We start from the raw sequence: 20,283 nt of genomic DNA on the forward strand, positions 1-20,283 counted from the left end.
GCTAGGATCAGGGAAGGATGAAGTGGTGTTCGTGTTTTGTAAAGTTCATAAAAATATTTCTGCCTTTTTTCCTCGAACGCTGGACATGTTATTAAAATGTGATTCACAGAGATTCTTGGCATTGATCACAAACCGCTTGTTGGCATATACTTCGGCTGTAGAAACCGTAGCAGACTGCGGCAACCTAAGACGATTTTCCCAGTGTTCCGATACAACTGTGCTTTCAGCATGTTCATTTGTCTTGGAACCGTCAGTGTAAAACTCGGTGTAGTCATTGTATTTATTTTGTAATTCTAAGAAATCTTGCATTATGTGTTCAAGCGGTGTTTCTTTTTTCTTGTGGCATGTTAGAGTAAAATCGCAAGAATATGCGTAATCATACCATGGGGGGAGTCTGTTTGGTCTTTCGGCGACTTTGTAGCTTTGGCACATATCTTCGAATCGAAGGATAAGTGGTCTCACGCTATGTGGTTTGTTAGCATAGTGTGTTCTGTGTGTGGTGTAAGTAACAAGAGTGTGGCATATATGACTAGGTAGAGCTGTGATTCTAAGCACGTATGAAATTGTAAGCAAGGCTCTTCGGTGCTCCAAACAGGGTTCGTTACTGTCGGCATATAAGCTTTCTACTGGTGAGGTCCTGTACGCACCAGTTGCTAAGCGTAGTCCGTCGTTGTGCGTGGGATCAAGACGTTTGATGTAAGACTGCCTTGCTGACCCGTAAACTATGCAACCGTAGTCAAGAATGCTGCGCACGACGGAGCGGTAAATACGCAACAGGCAAGTTCGGTCGGCGCCCCAATGCTTACGTGATAGGACCTTCAGGATGTTAAGCGCTTTGTTTGCTTTAGTTTTTACGCTGTTAATATGCGCGATGAAGTTTAATTTACTATCAAAAATGATTCCTAAGAACGATTGTTCGTGTTTAACTGGTAACGGGTTTGGATTTAATTTGAGAGCTGGTTCAGGGTGTAACCCCTTTTTTTGTGAAAATACCACTGCCACAGTTTTTTGTGTAGAAAACCGAAATCCATTTTTATCGGCCCATTGCGTCAACTTGTTAATTGTTATCTGGATTTGCCTTTCGCATGTAGACATACCCGAGGCACGGTATGCAATTTGAAGGTCCTCGACGTATAAAGAGTACATAATGTTGGGCGGTATAACTGAATTGATGGAGTTCATCTTCGCCACGAAAAGAGTGGTGCTTAATACGCAACCATGTGGGACGCGATTTTCTTGGACAAAGACTCGGAACAGTGTTGCTCCCAGACGGACTTGAAATGTTCGGTTTGACAAAAAATCGGCCAGACAGCTGAGCATTCTGCCGCGTATTCCTAGTGTTGCTAGATCTTGTAAAATGCCATACCTCCATGTGGTGTCGTATGCTTTTTCTAGGTCGAAAAACACCGCTAGGCAGTGTATGTTCAAGACGAATGAGATGGTCAGTTGTTGAGCAGCCTTTCTTGTAACCACACTGGTGAGTATCTGGTAAGTTATCTGTTTCGAGAACGTATGCTAGTCTTATATTTATTATGCTTTCGTAGGATTTAGCGAGGCAACTTGTTAGTGCTATAGGTCTGTAGCTGTTAGGTGTATTTGGTGATTTTCCCGCCTTCAGGAAGGGAACAATAACAGCCTTTTTCCACTCTGCAGGCATTTTACCCGTTTGCCAGATCGTGTTAAAAAAACTCAACAAGGCCTCCACCGCTTTCTTGGACAAATGGGCCAGCATAGCGTAATGTATTTTGTCAGGACCCGGTGCTGTTTTCTTACCTGAAGAGATTACTCTGTTTATTTCATGGAGTGTTATAGGGACATTAAACGGTCTATCTGAACTTCCTGTTGTCGGAAGCTTTTGTTTTTCGGCGGACTGTTTGTGTTTTAGGAATGTTGTGGACTAGTTTGTCGAGCTAGATATGGTGTAGAAGTGCTGGCCTAATATGTCTACTTGTTCCTGTAGACTTGTTTGCGTGCCTGGAGTTGAGAGAGTATGGGGATTGTGTAGGGAGCATAGTCGCCCCTAAACTTGCGAACCTGGTACCACATTCTCTTTGATGTTATTGAACTGTTAATTGATGAGATGTCATTTTTCCATGATTTTTTTTCTGCTTGCCTACGGATATACCTCGCCTTCGCTTTTTTGAATGATAAAATAGTATCTTGTGTTGGGTACCTTCTGAAGATGCCCCATGCTTTGTTTTGAAGTTTTTTAGCTTGTGTGCATTCATTCGTCCACCAAGGTTTTAGTTTTTTCCTTAAGAATCCAGAAGATTGGGGAATAGCTTCTTCAGCCGCAGCAACTATGCAAGCAGTAATCCTCTCATTCGCCTTGTCTATGTTTAGGTCATCTAAGATCACTTTTTCTAAACTGGCTTTTTCAGTGAAGATAGGCCAGTTTGCTACGTGCCGTTTCCAACGGCGTGGCCTAGAAAGTGTTATAGGCAGTACGGATGTTAGTTTTATGACTGCAGGCATATGATCACTACCGTAGGGATTATCTATTACAGTCCAATGAAGATCGGTGAACAGAGATGGGGAATACATTGCCAAATCAAGGCAACTCATAGCTCCTGTGCTAGGGGAGCAGTACGTGGCTGCACCAGTATGTAAAAGGCATAGTTCATTACTTAGGATAAAATCTTCGATTGTTTGTCCCCTATGGTCAGTTTTTTTCCCCCATAGTGTATTATGCCCATTAAAATCTCCCGCTATCAGAAATGGTTCCGGTAGCTGGTCTAAAATCAGGTCTAAATCTCTTACAGTGAACTGTGTGTGTGGAGGAATGTAGAGAGAACAGATGGTAAGGGTTTTATGTGCTAAAATGGTGACAGCAGCGGCTTCTATGTGGCTATTAATGGCTACTGCTCTAGCTGGAATTCCGTGTTTCACAACCACAGCCACACCGCCCGAAAGCCGGTTAGCTTGGGTACGGTCGCGCCGTACAACGGTGAAGCCTTTTAAGATATTAATGTTTGTGTCACATAAGTTTGTTTCCTGTAGACAGAAAGCCACAGGGGAGAAGTTATTCAGTATATCTCTTATGTCACCTAAGTTGTGTAAAAGTCCTCTGCAGTTCCAGTGGATAATAAAAGCCATTTAAAACATAAAGGTAAAAAATGGCATTATGATTCTATAAGATATAGGATGTTAGGTGACATAGGTGTGGAGAGGGTTATTAGAAAGGAGGGATAACCTTTAAGTTATCAATTTCTTAATTAACGTGGTTATTGGGACTTTGTCCCTCTTGGCGCGCTCGAGAGAGCGCTTGTCCTTCGGTGTCGACGACACCGGGGTTTTTGCGTCGACCTCCATCGCTCTCTCAGATGCGCTGGAGGATCGAGAGTTGGGCGCCGGGACACGTGTCTCGGGCCGTGGAGTTCGATTGAGTTTAGGGCCTTGCGATACTGGTGTCTGCGGGCCCTTCGAAGACGATGGAGCAGCTCTGACTGCTGCCACGACGGGGGCGGGAGGGGTCACTGCGGAACCACTGTGCGTGGGCTCGGGGACTCCCGAGGCCTCTGTGACGCTACCCCCACCTGCGTCACATCGGCATAACTTCTGGTGGAAAGGTAAGACAATCGCATTCTTGCTTCAAAGAACTAGATTTTTTCTTTAACATTTAGTGCAATCACTTCCTTTTCTTTTTTCCAGCAAGGGCAAGACCGCCAGTAAGCTGGATGGTCCCCTTCGCAGTTAACACGGTGTGGAGAAGTGCAATTGTCAGATTGGTGGTCATTGGAGCTGCATTTAGCACAGGTTGTTTGTCCTCGGCATGCGTGTGAAGCATGTCCAAACCGTTGACATTTGAAACATCGTCTGGGTTTGGGGATATATGGTCTGACATTTACTTTTACGTATCCTGCATTCAGAGAGGTAGGCATTTCTCTTGTCCCAAAGTTAAGTATAACATGTTTTGTCGGAATTGATCATTTCTGCGGCTGAAAATTCTTGTACTTTAGTCACGTTTTGTTCTTGGAAACCCTCCAGCACTTCCTCATCACCCAAGCCAAGGAAGTCCTCCTCGGATATCACGCCCCTGCTTGTATTTAGTGTTCTGTGGGCTGAAATTGTGACTGTCGCGTCGCCAATGCTGGTAATTTCTGGGAGCTTTTCTGGTAAGTTCTGGGAGTTCTGGGATCTTTGTCATTTAGTTGTAGGAGGAGGTCCCCGCTAGACATTTTTGAGGCTTTGTATGTTGATGCAATTTTGTCTTTCAGGCATTTGGCCACCAGAAATGGTGAAAGCTTTCTTACGGGTATGTTATTTTCACTATGCACTACATGGTAGTTGGGGAATGGTGGGACATTGTTCCGAAAGGAGAACTGAAACGTTGCTTCGGTGCGACCTCTTTTCAGAGGCCGATCATAGACAACAGAGGTTTGCGCTGCCATAAGAAAATGTTCGAGTTCGGCAACAGCGCCGACCGCCCACCACGGAGCCCAACGAGGGGACGCGGCAGAGCTTGTGCACAAGTCTGCGTGACGCCAGTCGTACGCCGCTACTATAACCAAATATGGTTAGAGAGAAGACATGAAAGGAATGGAAGAGAGTAGAAGACAGGACAAGCTAAAAAGTGTGAGAGCGAGACGAAGATTGGGGAGAGAGAGACAGAAAAAGGCGACTACTGATTTCCCCCGGGTGGGTCAGTCCGGGGGTGCCGTCTACGCGAAGCGGGAGCCAAAGAGGTGTGTGTGAGAGCGAGACGAAGATTGGGGAGAGAGAGACAGGAAAAGGCGACTACCGATTTCCCCCGGGTGGGTCAGTCCGGGAGGGCCGTCTACGCGAAGCGGGAGCCAAAGAGGTGTGTTGCCTCCACCGAGGGGCCATGAATGTCCAAACACCCGGCTTCGGCTCAACCCCCAGGATCCCCTTTTCCCCGGACACGGCTAAGCCGCGCACGTTTAATCGCGGGAGGGGCCAACCCTCGTGTGTTCGGGTCCGTGGTGTCGCTACACACCAAACGCCTGCTGACGCAGACGCCCCTGCGGGGATTTTTGAAGCGGAGGCTCATAACAGAAATAGCGGCACCAGTATCGACAAGAGCAGTAGTTTGTACACCGTCTATACATACACACACCTTGCTCTTCAGCATCACAACAGACGGAGGAATTAGCGAGTCTGACCGTTCCGCGACTGCACCTCCATCGGCCGCACCACCTAGTTTCCCAGCTGCGGCGGGGAAGGAGACCTACGACGGCGCGGGGATAGCGAACGGCGAACTCTGGTCGGTGGCGGTGTAAGGCTGCGCTCGGAGACAGGGGACTCATCGAGCGATTGGTATGACCACTGTTGTCGCAGAGGATGGACTCCGAATTGCGCAGCCGCGTCTTCGTGCTCACGAGCTGGGTACGCCGAAAAACGTGGCGCTCGCTGCGGGCGGCGGCGACAATAGCGCGCAATATGTCCTCCGAAACCGCAGGCGTAGCAGATAGGGAGGTCGCGGTTGGAACTAAATGGAGCAGGTACGTGTGGCGCCAGGCATTATTCCGCAAGAGCATGTCGTGGCATCGAGTATTCTGCAGGAACACGTCGAGATGTTGGGTAGTACTCCGCAGTATCACGACGGATTGGTGAGGAGTGGCGGCGACTGAGATTCGCCGGGAGGGACCGAAAGCTCGTGTTGTTTAAGTGTGGTTCTTCCGATGGCGGTCGGTGCTCAATGCGACGTTCTCGCGACCAGGATGGCGGTGTATCGGGAAAGCACTCGTCAAACGCGCACTGATAACCAGCGTCTACTCCCTGAAGTCGTGCTAGCTCATCTTTGACCAATCGACGCACGATCGAGGCGATGTCTTCGCAGGTAGCTACGTCCATACTTGCAACTGTGGTAACGTTGTCCAAGCGCCCGAACTTCGGTAAGATCCTGCGGGTCTTTAGAGCTTCGAACGCGCGACATTGCTGCCGGAATTCGGAAGGAGTGTTCTGGTTTTCTTTAGTGATTAGAAAAGATTCTACACGTCTTCGGCGATGCCTTTTAACAGATGTCCCACTGTCTTCATCGGACATATTCGCGTTGACAATTCCGCATAGCTTTAACATTTCTTCAACGTACGTTGTACACGTTTCGCCAGGCAATTGCGCTCTGCGCGAGAGCGTGTGTTCCGCTTTCTTCTTTTTGGAATTCGAGTCGCCAAAGCAGGCTTTCAGTTCCTGGACAAAAGTTTCCCAAGTAGTCAGCACATGTTCATGATTGTCCGGTACCAAAGAGCGGTACCGGCGAGAAAGAATGCAACGTTCACAAGCTGCGTGGACGTGCTCCACCCGTTATGGCGGCTTGCTCTTTCATAGTGCCTCAGCCAGTCATCCACGTCTTCATCTGTTTTGCCGGAGAATATGCGTGGCTCCGGCGTCCAGTAGCTCGGTTGCCTTGGTCTCAGGTTGACTTGATCGATGCCCTCTTCGGCGGTGTTCATTGACCGGCCTGCTTGGGCGTCGGCCATGCTTGTTCACTCTGGTGGTAGTCCGGCCAGGCGTCTGCTTCTGCGAAGATCTGGTAGGACTGGGTGCTTGAGGGCGTCCAGTACCCCGCACCTCCACCACTTGTGACGGATGTAGAATGGATTCATTTAGAATGAAAGGGGCAGAGAAGATATGGAACGGTCCGAAACAGCCGGTGCCCGAAAAACCTCGCGCCACTTCTTCTATTGTCTTCCGGTGCGGCGTTACAATGTTACCGTAATTTTGTGTTTTGTTTTCCTTCTGTTAATGTTCATTTATTTATTTTTTGCTCCTTGTTTTCCTGCTACTGATCTTTTTTATGGCGCTGTCCATACCCCCTCTTGTCTTCGTCTCATTTATTCATCAGCATTAAAAGCCCTACGCCGGGGCTTCTGTCTTCGATGAGAACCTTAGGACACCAATGCGTTACCGTTGCCCGATTATTATTTTCCTATTGGCTACGGACGGCGATGAATAAGGTTTGCGTCGCCGGTGTCGATTCGAAGCATGACAACCGTTGTCTGGCCAAGTGGGCGGTTGTCGAAGTCAAAAACCTCCCGGCACGACGCTAACACACGGCATAGCTCATCAGCCTGCGCAGGTGAAATGTCCGCGGCTATCATTTTGTTGAATTCACTGGGGGGGCAAGCACGTCGGACTCAAAGGGGCCTCAGAGGTTAGTGTGGAGATTTTGACAGTCGTTGAGGGATGCCAACGTTGGAAGCGTAATTCCGGATGGTAGAAAGCTTCGTTGTTGACAATTTCGACAACCATATGTGGTAGGCTTCCATTGTGTGCCAAGACGTCAATAATAGGGGCTGCAATGTAATCCCCGTCAGCGAGAGCAGGAGAGGGCGTCAAAAGAACATAAGTAGTGAATTGGGGCGGCAATCGCACGACCTCTAAAGAACACAGTTGCGTAGGCTTAGCAGGAAGTCTCGGGGACAGAAGTTCAAGTTGCAGGACACCGGTGCCGCAGTCGACGAGGGCTGAATGTGTCGAGAAAAATCAATGCCCAAGATCACGTCGTGTGGGCAAGCACAAGAAACTGAGCGCTCGTCCTATGGCCAGATATAATAACGCGGGCACTACACGTTCCAACACCAGGTGTGGTTCCATCGGCGACTGTTACTGTTCGTAGCATGGCGGGTGTCAGGATTTCCTTCAGCTTCTCACGAAGACTAGCGCTCATCACCGAGATATGTGCACCAGTGTCGAAAAAATCCGTAACATAACACCTTCGACTTGGAGTTCGAGCAAATTAGAGCGGGTAGGAACAGTCAGAGGAGGATTTAGAGACAGGGTCGAGAATGTAGCGTCACGTCCGGGCGCTGCAGTCGTTAGTTTTCCGCTGCGTAGCGTCCGGAGTTGGCAAGCGGCGGGAAACAGCGGGCTTGCGGCTAAGGGAATCGGTGGCCTTGCGGCGAGCGAAATCGGCGATCGCGCGGCGGGTTGATTGATTATTGTGGTTTATTGGCGCAAGGGCCAGATGTGGCCAAAGAGCGCCAAGACGATGGTAATGGCTTGTTAGTGGTAGATGAATAGGGAATTATATGATCTTTAGATGTGGCATGGCTGTAAAGAGGCCTAAAATCAGTCGCTGTAAAGTGCGTAAAATGTATAAGTAATAAAATTATGACAATGACTGATTATGTGTACTATGGACATGAACAATGCATTGCAAAGGAATGATACGACTTAAAAAATATTAAAGATACAAGAATTGACCAGAAGCACAAGTGCCTAAACAGAGCCCATTAACACAAGGGCCTGGAGGCATGTGCTATAAAAAACTATCATGACAACATCCTCTGGAGAGAGGATGCGCCATGAACTTATTGGGCTAATAACATGTAGCACAACATCTTTCAAGAATGCGAGCACTGCGTTGGTGTTAAAAAGCGGTTCTTTGCCAAGAAACATAGCGGGATGCAGAGGGACACAATAACGATATACGAGAGAAAAATGTTTCTTTCTCTTTCGGCTTCCCGACACTCCAGGAGGACGTGGAGGGCGGTGAACCTGTTGCCACATCTACCGCATGTTGGAGGATCATTTCCATTCAATAGAAAATTGTGAGTACCATATGTGTGTCCTATTCTGAGACGACAGAATAGGACATCAGTTCGTCGTGTTTTAGTTGTACAGGGCTAGAACCCTAACTGCGGCTTAATCAAGTGGGGCTTATTATTTGTTTCAGCGTCCCACAGGCGCTGCCAGTGGCCTCGCAATTTCCTTCGCAAAAAAGGCTTCAGATCTGTGGAGGGAATAGCAGCGGCAGGATTATTAGCTTGCGATGTAGTTGATGTGGCCAACTGGTCTGCTAGCACATTGCCCTCAATGCCTCTGTGGCCAGGCACCCAGCATATTATTACACGTCTATGAGATTGGTAAATGTTACACTAGAGTGAGTAGAGCTCAATAAAAACAGGATTTTTATGCTTTTGTAAAGATGTTAGCGCTTTTACAAGACTCAACGAGTCTGTGAATATTATTGCCTTTTGTAGTTTCAATTTCTCTATATATTTCACTGCAGACAGTACTGCGTAGGCTTCTGCGATGAAGATGCTTGTTAGGGGGTTCAATACGTCAGATTTAGAAAAGGAGGGGCCAACAGCGGCGTAAAATACGCCAGCATGGGACTTGGATGCGTCGGTATAGAATTCCGAGCACGAGTACTTCGATTGAAGTTCGCGGAAATCATTGCAATTTCGAGCTCGGGAGCGTGCTTTGTGACCTCTACAAAGGATAGATCACATTCTATCACCTGCCACTCCCAGGGCGGTGAAAGCTTAGCTGCAGGCATTAGGCGATGTTCTATAAGTGGGATATCCATCTCTTCGCTAAGTTCTCTTACACGCAATGAGAAAGGCCGCCTCATAGAGGGTCGATTATAGAAAAGCGTTGCACACTTCAAATCATTATCACGATCGGAGTGTACGAGGCGGATACCTAGATGGTGGACGGGGTCTAGCATTTTTAGCGCGCTCGGGGCGGCAGAGTGATATACTACGGCACCATAGTCCAATCGTGACTGAATGAGGCTCTTGTGAAGGTTCATTAAACACATCCTGTCGGTGCCCCAGGATGTGTGAGATAAAATGTTCAGTAAGTTCATTGTTTTAGGCATTTCGCCTTTAGATGTTTTATGTGGTTAATGAAAGTAAGCTTAGAGTCGAGTATGATGCCTAAAAATTTGTGTTCTTTGTTCATAGGTATTTGTTGTCCATACATTTCGATAGTTGGATCTGAAACAAGACCTTTCTTCCTGGTGAAAAGAACACAAGAACTTTTGTGGGGGTTTACTTTGAACCCGTTTTCCTCTCCCCACTTAGACACTTTGTTGAGCCCCTGCTGTACCTGTCCCTCGCACACTGCGAGGTTACAGGACTTGAAGCCTATCTGTACGTCGTCCACGTAGATGGAATAAAAGATAGCTGGTGGTAAAGAAGCACGAAGCGTGTTCATTTTAACGATAAAGAGTGTGCAACTGAGCACGCCTCCTTGGCGTACACCAGTTTCCTGCACAAAAGGTCGTGATAAAACATTGCCAACTCGAACACGGAATGTGCGATTCAGCAGATAACTCTCAATCACATTTAACATATTGCCACGTATACCAAAGTGGGAGAGGTCTCTCAGTATGCCAAACCGCCATGTGGTGTCGTAGGCCTTTTCTATGTCTAAAAATACAGACAGGAAGAACTGTTTGTGAACAAAAGCTTCGCGTATCTGCGCCTCAATACGTATCAAGTGGTCAGTGGTGGATCGACGCTCGCGAAAACCACACTGGTATGGATCAAGCAGTCTGTTTGATTCTAGGAAATGTAATAGGCGACGGTTCATCATTTTTTCGAAGACTTTGCAGAGACACCTTGTTAGCGCTATGGGCCGATAACTCGATACAGAGGATGGATCCTTCCCCTGCTTCAGGATAGGCATCACTATGGCCTCTTTCCAGGCAGAGGGGATCTCGCCGGAGGTCCATATAGAGTTATACAGACAGACAAGGGTTTTCTTCGTATCAGAGGGTAGGTTCTTCAACATTTCATAATATGCGGTCAGAGCCTGGGGCAGATTGGTTGCAACAGGCGAGTGATGCATGAAGCTCTGTTAAAGAGAAAGGTAAGTTATATGGCTCGTTCCCGGTGCTCTTTCGGTCTAGTTTTTGTTTTTCTATTGCTGCTTTGTATTTTGTGAATTCTGGAGAAAGTGCGATGAACTCGACACATGTTCAAAATGTGCACCCAGGTGGTTCGCTTGGTCTTCCAAGCTGTCGCCCTGTGTATTTACCAAAGGGAGTGAATATGTTTGTCGTCCTCTCACCTTGTAACCCTGTTCCATACTTTGGCCTCATCTGTATACGAGTGTATACCTGATAAAAACTTCTGCCAACTCTCTCTTCTGGCCTGTCGGCGCGTTCTCCTGCCTTGTGACTTTATCTTCTTAAAGTTGATAATATTCTCTGCAGTAGGTGAATCACGTAGCAACCCCCATGCTTTGTTCTGTTTCCTACGAGCGTTCCTACATTCGTCGTTCCACCATGGGACACGACGTTTGCATGCCACACCACTTATTTCGGATATGCATTTAGAAGCGGCATCAATTATGAAGGCAGTGAAATACTCTACAGCAGCATCAATTCCTAACGAAGACATGTCAGCCCAGGAGATATTGCTAGTAAGAGTTCGAAATTTCTCCCAATCTGCTGTATCAACCTTCCATCGAGGGGCTTGTGGTGGAGACTTATTTTCTGTGGTTGTTCTCAGTAGTATGGGGAAGTGATCGCTCCCGTATAGATTTTATTTCGATAGCAATTATATGGACACTTCAACCGGATTTCTGCCGTCGGCGTGGCCGTGAGGTTCCGTATAGATAAAATCTGCACCGCGCGCCGTATGCCCGAGCGGAAGCGTGCGGGGACGCGTGCTATCACGGAGAGCGAACGCACTCAATCTCCCACGCGCAAGCAACGAAGCGGGAAGCCAGCGCCGGAAGGAGCGGGGGGGGGGGGGGGGGGGGGGGGAGGGGGCACATTTACTCTGCCAACAACCGCGCTCGTCGCTCGACCGCACCGTCTCTTATCTCTCCCGCGCGCAAGCAAGGAAGCGGGAAGCCAGCGCCGGAGGGAGCGGGGGGGGGGGGGGGGCGCACTTCGGCTCTGCCAACAACCGCGCTCGTCGCTCGCCGCACCGTCTCTTATCTCCACACGGCTCTGACCTTATGCACTGTGCATTCGCCGCTCAGTTTCTGTTGAAGCGATAGACCGCACGTACCTTCGCCCACTGCAGCGTATGGGCTTGCTGCTATCGTTTTGACAGTCGTTGTCTGCAGTCATTCAGTGTGATCTATTCATGGTTGTTTGTGCGCGCTCACACCACGCTTGTTCATTCAGTTAGCAATAGTCGGGCCACATTTTCCAACGCACGCTACACATGTGATGCTGCCCGGATCGGCAGTGCAGCGCTACAGGTGTGTCCCGTCGCACGCGCGCAGCCCACGGGAAGCGCTTCTCATCAACACCACCGTTTCACACGCGCCTTCTCGTGGTCATCGAGTCTCTCTTCATAAAGGTCTACTTACGCCGCAGCACACCTGCTTACTTAATCAGCTCATGTTTACTACAATTCATATTGCTACCAAAGCCGCTCACCTTACTTCGTATGACATTGATGTGTTGCTATCGCATTCATTGCTTCGCCCTTACGGCGAAACTGTGACATTTTTTTTGGTACCTTCCCATTCAAGTTCAGGAAATAGACACGGGGAAGCTATGCTAAGGTCAATACAAGAAAAGGTTCTGTTTGCAATACAGTAAAATGTAGGTTCCTTCTTATTCAGGAGGCACGCACCAGACGAGAAAAGAAATTCTTCAACAAGACGACCTCGCGCATCGATACGAGAGTCGCCCCACAGACTGCTGTGCGCATTGAAATCGCCAAGAACAAGATAAGGTTCTGGCAATTCGTCTATAAGGGACTGAAATTCATGTTTGTGTAAGTGGTAATGTGGGGGAATGTAAAGCGAGCAAATGGTGATGAGTTTGTGCAGAAGAACAAGTCGAACTGCCACTGCTTCGAGGGTTGTTTGTAGCTGGGTGATTCCATGTAAGATCGAACAAAGGATGGCCGGTCGACCTTTCAAATTTAGTTCAAAATTTTACATATTGTTGCCTGATGAGTGGTAAGAAGAGATCCGCAATTGGTTTTGCTGCCAAAAATTTTTTTCGAAGCACCGCGAATCAGTAATGACGAAGAGGTGGAGTGCCGCGCTTACCTGCTCTGCTGTTTTAGCCAACTTTGCCTGTGAATTACACAAAATATATTAAAGTTAGGTAGCTAAAATTTCTCTAAATAATTATATGCATGTTTGTGCATGTGTTCAGTTATTTTTTGTTTTGGTGGATAGTGTAGATGTTTTTATAAAAAACCTCGAAATCAGCCCAAGAAACGTTTGTTTGTCTACTTTGCAGGTCTTTACTCTCAAAAAAAAGGCTTGTGGTAGAGCGGCAAGAATTCCGCATTACGTTCTAAGCATACTTATTTACCAAACTGCTAAAGCTTATATTTATATCTCTTTTCAATAAAGAGATACTACAGGTCTAACTCCAAGAAAACACCGAATAATGAAAATTTCTGTTGACAATTAAAAAAAACACCATTTTTGATATTACTTAAACTTTGCCCACTTATTCTCCTCCACATCAGCTTTCATAATCATTAAAAACATATTGCATAATTTTGTTCCATTCGTAGTTACAGCACGTCGAATGAGGCCCTTACGCAAGGATAGGCAATTGTTGTAGATCCGACTTCTTGCCCGCTAAGTGTTTAGAATGCAGGTAGGATTGGATTTCTTTTTCTTGAAAGGCCAGTAGTACCGAAATAGGTGGAAAGTATTAACGTGGCACTCCAGTGGCAAATCAAGATGTAGAATGCCAAGCGAAACAAAAGCAAAACTATCGGTAACCGGATGTGTGCGCCTATCTCAGATGACGGCAGCAGACTGCCTGAACCATAGAGTTTCTCACTATATTACCTAGAGGGAGGAACTGGCGCTGCAGCGCTGTGGTATCTATGGGAATGCCGGTATATCGTGACTTCGGATTGGCATCGTTCTTGGAGAGCCAGAATGCCTTGAAGACGTGCCTGGCTAGCACCGTTCCGTCTGTCACAATGATTCATTCCTGCTAAAACAGCACGTAAAAAACTGCTTTAGCTTTATTATTACACAAAAACATATGTTGTTTAATTTTGAGGACTTACTATTGGATGCACAATTATATGAAACGTAAAAAGTATCAGCTGGCCGTAAAGTTGGAGGGCGGACGACAAGATTGTCGCTTGCTTTGGAACAACTTGTCGTCTGTCTTGCTTTTCTTCACTTCATTCGGCATTGTAGGTGAGTAACTTTATTGAGATATGTAATATGGGTGAATGAAAGCCTTTTATGTACATTTTACTTTAAGAACGCATTATTTGTGTAGCCATATCCACGTTTTAGACGAAGCCTTGTTCAACACCAGCCAACACAAGCCTCGCAGACACATATCCGGTCATTCCCATGAGGGCACGGCGCCCTATAAGAAACTCGCATAGACGGTGGCGCCAGTTTACCCTCTAGGTGTTATAGTGAGAAACTCTATGGCCTGAACAGCAGACGGCCTGAACAGCAGATGGCCTGACAGGAGATAGCCTGAATCGATCCGCTGTTCACACTTCATTCGACACCGATAGTGCTTGTGCTTTGCTCTTACTCTACTGTTCATGTGCGTCTCATGGCGGCAAATATAGCTCTGAGCGAGTGTATTGTGCAGACTACCTTTCTAAGCACAAGAAGCTCATTGCAAAGAAGCGAAATTTTTCGCAGAGTTACCAACGTAGACGTTAATGCTTGAGCAACTTTTAACATCCGAAACATCAGTAACTGTCAAAGAGAACGACTACTTGTGCTACCCGTGCTTTCGCTACTTCAATGAAATATCCTCACGGAACACACAGTTGAGCGATGACATTTTTATGCCCCCTGAAGCAGAAATCAACATCGTCACCAGATCATTACGACTACCTGCGTGTCCCCTTTGAAACGCCCAGGCGCAGTGAGAAGTCGGACAGGCCTACTTACATCAAAAGAAAACAAAGTGAGGTGCAGAGGGCGGTAGCGGAAAATGTTCGCAACAAGATACGGCGGGCGTACAACCAATGTGATGCATCTGGAAATTCAGCCGAAAGAAAGTGCTCCTTCTGCGAGCAGTGGACAGAAAGCTTTCGGCAAGCCTATGCAGCGTCGACGACACCCCAGGAACGTTATCAACTTCTGACTCTCCTGCCATCAACACGAGCTAAACATGAGATTAAGAAGCTTATTCCTGAAGCATCGATGTATGAAATAAACAAGTCCAGGAAATTGAAAGAAAATCACGGTGTGTGGTACCGGCCGGATCCTTTCACCAGGCACAAGGTGAGCCCTGAGTGCGTATCTGCGGCACGTGAGTACTACACGAAGGACGAGTTGGAATGCTCGAGACAAAGCCCTAACAGAAAGGATGTCTTGTCGGTTACGATCGATGGAGAAAAAGTATTAGTAACAAAGCGTTTCATGACCAGATCTATTAGAGAGGCATTCCGCATATACAAAGACGAGCATCCTGATTCTGGCATTGGCCTATCAAAATTCTACACCTTGCGACCGCGCTGGGTAAAATGTTATCCCCAGCATGATGTGTGCGTTTGTGTCATTTGCACCAACTATAAACTTTGCCTTGCCGCTCTTGAGAACATTACTGGCCACAGAATCAATTCTGATGACCTTCACTCCGCATTCATTTGCATTCCGTCATCAGCACAGTGCCTTTTAGGCGAATGCAATCAGTGTCTAAAAGGCGGGTCCCTGGCAGTGGAGGAACTTAATATCCCAGAAGAAGAAGAAATACAGCTAGCGACGTCGGAGGCAGGCGACCTTGTGAAAAAGGTTTGGATGCTGATACTTTTTTGAATCATCTTCGGGTTCTAGTGGCAAAGTGGATCGTGCACATCCACACCAGGAAGACACAAGGCAAAGCTATCTACGAGGAAAAGCAATGTACACAGCGTGGGAGCATTGTATTCCACTTCGATTTTGCCGAAAACTGGACTGTCGTGCTTCCTGACGAAGTTCAGGCATACCACTGGAAAAAGCAGCAAGTATCCGTGTTTACATGCATGGTAACAACGAAAAAATCTACGGAGAGTTTCGCTATTGTTAGTGACGACTTGAACCACGACTCCGCTCACGCCTGCTTGGCTCTAAAGAAAGCGACAGAATGGGTGGACGATAACCTGCCGGTGTACTCCAAGGTGACGTATGTGAGTGATGGAGCCGCCAGTCATTTCAAAAATAGATACCGCCTTTACGAGTTCGGAAAGAGCGATTGTCCCAATACCCAATGGATATTCTCAGCAACTGGACACGGGAAAAACGCGTGCGACGGAGTTGGAGGACTCGTCAAGTATCAAGCAATGTTCAACAACTTGAGAACAAGCCCTGAAAGTGCAATTCGGGCAGCCAGAGACTTTGTAACAATTTTAACAGAAAAACTGAAAGGTGTGCATCTAATACATCTTGAAGAAAAAGAAGTTGCTGCCATCCGCGACTTAAAGAAGGATGAGTGGATGAAAGTGCCCGCCTTCCATGGCATTCAGTCTTGGCATGCCTGGCAGCTATCCAGGTCAACGGAAGCATCTCCTGAATTGTACGTGGCACGCATAGCCGGGTCTGCATGGAAGAAACTATGTCTACAGGAATGATGGAAATCAGCGTTCTTGAATCATTCGAATAAACGATTGCAGCCCAGAAACAAATTCTGTTTTAATGAAGCGGTTCCCCATTACCTTCACAATTTTTTTCATTACGCTAAAGAGTATTTGCAATACAGTTGCTTGCTTATTGAATTTTATCCAATTTTTGGGTTATCAAAGCTGGGTATCGATTTCTGAGTGCGTTTTCGTAGAGGTTAATTGCGCAAAACGTCTGTGTGCTCTCCGATGCCGCAGCGCAACCAGGAACCCCACGCGTACAAAACTGATTCTGAATCATTCACTACGGTTTGCCCACAGGTAATTTGCAGCGTTAAGGCATAAATGACTGGATACAATATCATGCCAAAATTTAAAGGTCGTACGCGATCACAAATGTCATAGAATCTTCAGACCTGCATGGTGCGCTGAGCCTTGCGTAGGGGCCTCATTCGACGTGCTGTAACTACGAATGGAACAAAATTATGCAATATGTTTTTAATGATTATGAAAGCTGATGTAGAGGAGAATAAGTGAGCAAAGTTTAAGTAATATCAAAAATGGTGTTTTTTTAATTGTCATCAGAAATTTACATTGTTCGGTGTTTTCTTGAAGTTACACCGGTAATATCTCTTTAATGAAAAGTGATAAATATAAGCTTTAGCAGTTTGGTAAATAAGTATGCTTAGAACGGAATGCGGAATTCTTGCCGCTCTACCACAAGCCTTTTTTGAGATAAGACCTGCAAAGTAGACAAACAAACGTTTCCTGGGCCGATTTTGAGGTTTTTTATAAAAACATCTACACTATCCACAAAAACCAAAAATAACTGAACACAAGCAAAAACATGCATATAATTATTTAGAGAAAGTTCAGCTACCTAACTTTAATATGTTTTGTGTAATTCATAACCAAAGTTGGCCAAAACAGCAGAACAGGTAAGCGTGGCATTCTTCCACTTCGTCATTATTGATTCGCGGTGCTTCAAAAAAATGTTTGGCAGCAAAACCCATTGCGGATCTCTTCTTTCCACTCATCAGGCAACAATATATAAAATTTGGAACTAAATTTAAAAGGTCGACCGGCCATCCTTTGTTCGACCTTACATGGGATTAATCACCCAGCTACAAATGTTGACATGCTATGCTTTTGTGAATTATAATGGCAACACCGCCTGATGAGCGAAGAGCATCGTCACGGTCTTTACGAAACGTAACATACTGTCGCAGAAAGTTTGTATGTTGTTGATTTAAGTGCGTTTCCTGTACACACAGCACTTTTGGATTGTGTTGGTAAAGAAGTTCTCGGATATTGTCGAGGTTCCTAACAAGGCCTCTGACATTCCATTGTATAATTTGTGAATCCATAATGAAATTAAATTGGTGCTGTGTGTACTAAAAACGGAAGTATTGCCTTAGATTACGGAGCCCTTTCCAGGCCCTGTAACGCGGGATTGTCCTTTCTGAAGCGGTCGAGGGAGGCTCGCCGCTCCTTAGAGCGCTTGGTGCGCCGTCGGGATGGGTGTAGTGGTCCATTGCGTCTTGGAAGGCCCGGACACGCGCTCTTGCGAGCGAGAAGTTTCGCGAGAGAGTCTCGCCGCGAAGGACGAGACATTTGTGCCCACCAGCCCGGAGGTCGATGGGCTGCCTCTGGGCCTGAGCTGCGCCGGGTGTTACCACAGCCAGCAATGGCCGGAGAGGGTGAGGCAGCCTTGACTGCACCCACCGTGGGAGCTGGTGGCGGACCTGCGGGTTCGTTTCGCGTAGCACAGGCTGCCACTGAGGCTGTTGGGGTGCCGGCAACCCTAGGGTTAACCGGCCTGTTTGCTGGTTTAGGTGGAGTAGACTTAGCTACTTCCACCCTGGGGGCAGGAGCCACAAGCAACAGCTCGCTGCGCGCGGGCTGGGCTGGTGGCAGTAGCCGCTGCGACGCTGCCCCTTGACGCGCCGCATCAGCGTACGTGGTCGTGTGGAATGGTGAACACCTTTTGCGTGCTACCCTGAACGATATGTTTTTACGGACTTTCAGTGCTATAATTTCCTTTTCTTTTTTCCAACTTGGACAAGACCGGGAGTACGCTGGATGCTCACCATCGCAATTAACGCAGTGAGGTGTGGCCTCGCAGTTGTCTGAGGCATGACCTTGTACTCCACACTTAGCACAGGTGAGTCGACCACGGCAGTTCTGTGAGCCATGGCCGAATCTTTGACATTGGTAGCATCGCCTAGGATTGGGTATATATGGTCTTACTGCTTTGTGTAGCCTGTTTCAATGCTTTGTGGCAAAGTGCTCAATTCGAAGGTGAGTATGAGGTGTTTCGTGGGAATGTCTTTGTTGTCCCGCCTCATAACAATGCGCTGCACATTCGTGACGTTCTGCTCCTTCCATCCTTCTAGCAATTGGGTTTCAGATAGGTCGATGAGGTCTGCTTCGGATCCCCGTACTGTGTTCATGGAACGATGCGGTAAAACTGTAACTGGGACATCACCAAAGGTAACAAGCTTGCTAAGTCTGTTGGTTGCTCCTTATCACGTAGTTCAAGCAGAAGGTCCCCACTTGGCATTTTGGTGACTTTGTAGCCAGGGCCTAGAGTGTTGGTCAAGGTTTTTGCAACTACAAATGGGGATATGGTTCTCGCTAGTCTTTCAGTTCTGTCACTATGTACTACCTGATATCGTGGGAAAATGTCTTTAGGCCGGGTGAACAAATTCAAAAACTCATTGGTGCGTCCCCTCTTCTGAGGGAGACGATCAAGAAGCCGTGGAAAAGCAGGTGTTCCCATAGGAGTATAGTGCACTTCGGCAGCAATGGCAGCCACCCACCACGGAGTCCAACAAGGGGACGCTGCAGCACTTAACGTGTAAGGCTGCATCATGCGCCAGCCGTACATTGCCGCTATAACCTTATATGTAAACCCGAGAGGGCACCTACACAAGGTTAACCCGAGCCGCCTATGAAAGTGAGGAAGTAACTGAAGAGGAGACAGGACAGTAAAGAAAGGAGATAGGAAAGAAAAAAGGGCAGAGAGGGGGATAGGAAACGGCGACCAGCCGGTTTCCCCTGGGTGGGTCAGCCCAGGGGGGCCGTTACGTGAAGCAGAGGCCAAAGAGGTGTGTTGCCTCTGCCGAGGGGCCGTAAAGGTCCAAACACCCGGCTTTGGCTCAACCCCCAGGATCCCCTTTTCCCCGGACACGGCTAAGCCACGCACGGCGACACGTGGGAGGGTCACCCTCATGTGCTCGGGTCCGTGGTGTCGCAACACACCAAACGCCTGCTTGCGCAGACGCCCCTGCGGGGGCGCGGCGATGGTGACCTGCTGTAAACGTTGGTGCGAGTGTCGACGTCGAGTGTGCCAGTCGGTGGAGAGCGCGATGATGTTGCACTGAGTATCCTTCACGACGAGGGTTCCGGGTGCTCCAGCCAGTCGGCGACGTTTGACGGCTCGATGGAGTGTCGCTCAATATGCCCAACTAGAGAGCACGCGAAACATATTGGGCGATCATGCGGCATCCACCACTCAGCGGGATTGCGCTATCGCGAGTAAAAGGGCGGGTTCCTCGGCGCGAATGGTGGAACTGCTGGTGTGACTGGTGCCACTGGTAGCAGGCGAACAGTGCAGACAGAGGATAGTCCCAAATTAGTGACCTCCTGCCGAACCACGGCTTGAATCAATGAAATCATAGGCTGGTTGGCAGTCGAGACATCGGCCACGAGGGGGCTGGTGATATTACTTCTAGTGCACGATGAACGATCCGTGTCAAAGTGTTCAAAACCTGCGATTGAAACGTAGCTAGTGGTTCCTCACATGATGACGATGCGGCAGTATAGGGGGAGCCTGGTGAATTTAATTGCTGGGCGATACGGCGGGATTTGGCTTGTTCGAATCGCGAACACTCTCTCACAACAGCCCCCGCAGGGGCACCTGCGTAAGCAGGCGTTTGGTGGGTTACGACACCACGGACCCGAGCACATGGGGGTCGGACCCTCCCACGCTTAACCGTGCGTGGCTTAGCCGTGTCCGGGGAAAAGGGGATCCTGGGGGTTGAGCCGAAGCCGGGTGTTTGGACCTTCA

At 47.8% G+C, this 20,283-nt stretch overlaps 1 pseudogene; it reads left to right on the plus strand.

Moving 5' to 3' along the window:
• The window catches only part of LOC125940303 (uncharacterized), a 30,491-nt pseudogene extending 14,268 nt beyond the window's left edge, over positions 1-16,223 (plus strand).
• The last annotated feature ends 4,060 nt before the right edge of the window (positions 16,224-20,283 follow it).

Source organism: Dermacentor silvarum, chromosome 9, assembly GCF_013339745.2.
Source record: "Dermacentor silvarum isolate Dsil-2018 chromosome 9, BIME_Dsil_1.4, whole genome shotgun sequence".
Lineage (NCBI taxonomy): Eukaryota > Metazoa > Arthropoda > Arachnida > Ixodida > Ixodidae > Dermacentor > Dermacentor silvarum.